This window comes from Perkinsus marinus, assembly GCF_000006405.1.
Source record: "Perkinsus marinus ATCC 50983 genomic scaffold scf_1104296937852, whole genome shotgun sequence".
Classification (NCBI taxonomy): Eukaryota; Perkinsozoa; order Perkinsida; family Perkinsidae; genus Perkinsus; species Perkinsus marinus.
Window position 1 is genome coordinate 1 of NW_003213683.1, and position 1,498 is coordinate 1,498.

At 49.3% G+C, this 1,498-nt stretch overlaps 2 non-coding genes across 2 annotated transcripts; both read right to left on the reverse strand.

Annotated features, from left to right (window-relative positions):
• Window positions 1-294: 294 nt before the first annotated feature.
• Window positions 295-365, reverse strand: Pmar_PMAR016161. The gene has a single exon. It is a non-coding gene; the product is annotated as a tRNA-Gly (tRNA).
• Window positions 366-430: 65 nt separating this feature from the next.
• Window positions 431-503, reverse strand: Pmar_PMAR016162. Its single transcript has one exon. It is a non-coding gene; the product is annotated as a tRNA-Glu (tRNA).
• Between the last annotated feature and the right edge of the window lie 995 nt (window positions 504-1,498).

Genomic DNA, 1,498 nt, shown 5'->3' on the forward strand with positions numbered 1-1,498 from the left:
ATTCCACCTATATATATCACCGTAGCCATCTGGCTCAAGGTAAATATTAGGTCCTCTCGCTCGGCTGCAAACAAGAGGTGAATGTCAGTGATGACCCTTTATCATGGCCACTGACCTCCCAACACCATTTCGAATTCTATTCCCCACGCCCCATGGACAAGGTTGCTCACCGTCGACTTAACAGCCAGCTGAAACGACCAGCACGCCTAGCCTGGCGAGGATCCGTTAAACTCAGCGTGCAACATGATGCGTTCGGAAACGTTGGGCAGGGGTCAGAAGGGGCCAATGAAAATCTGCATCATCCGAGAATCGAACTCGGATCACAACGATGGCAACGTTGTATTCTACCACTAGACCAATGATGCAACTAACTGCTTGTCGAGGGACTGTTTTGGTTACCGAGCCAATCTGCTCACACAACCGTAACAAATTCCGATGCGGGGACTCGAACCCCGGTCGCGTGGGTGAGAGCCACGAATCCTAACCAGCTAGACTACATCGGAGCTTCCGCACCACAGCAGACCGTGGGTTCGATCCTCCCAAGTTCTATTGAATCGAAGAATCGCTGCTGACAAGAATTCAGCAGGACTGACTGATCGCCGTGCCATCGGCCACCCTGGTGACACCCAAAAACTCATTTTGAACAGTTTGACTTGTTGCTGCTCCCGCAATCCCTTACGTCAGATGCAATGAGTTGAGGACAAGATAACAGTGACACGGTGCCGAAAATGGTGAGGAGGAGTTATCCAAAAACCTTTTCTATTCACGGTTATCCTGTGTCACCAATCACCACGAATTGTTTGTATACCATCAAGTTCGGAAATAAGCTCAAAAGAGATGTATAAGGAGTGATGCCTTCACACTGGGTACAGCATTGGATTGATTACTGTGATGACGAACATCTGGGAGGGGTTGAAGGTGCGGAAACCTCAGACTAGGAGCATGCGCAGTTAACATCTCTAATGAGTATTACGACGAGTTGGATGAAACAGAGGACGCACAGATCGAAGTGTGAATACCGACAGTTCAAGCGAGTCATCAATCAGAAGGGATGGGGAGAAATGCGGCGAGGGGGAATCGAATGCGCTTCAAAACCACTGATTCGCACTTGGACCGAGGATTCTCTCGTTACAAGCACGGATTGCCTTTACGCTGCTCAGTATTCTATTCCTTTAGCTGATGAGAGGCTCCTAGTAATGGAAATCGCTACCCAGCGGGTACACACCATGATCATACGAAGCACAGGTTAGGACTCGGAATCAAGTGGCGCGGCAGGAAGTTTATGCAACCAACACGACCGCAATTCCAACCTATATATATCACCGTAGCCATCTGGCTCAAGGTAAATATTAGGTCCTCTCGCTCGGCTGCAAACAAGAGTGAATGTCAGTGATGACCCTTTATCATGGCCACTGACCTCCCAACACCATTTCGAATTCTATTCCCCACGCCCATGGACAAGGTTGCTCACCGTCGACTTAACAGCCAGCTGAAACGA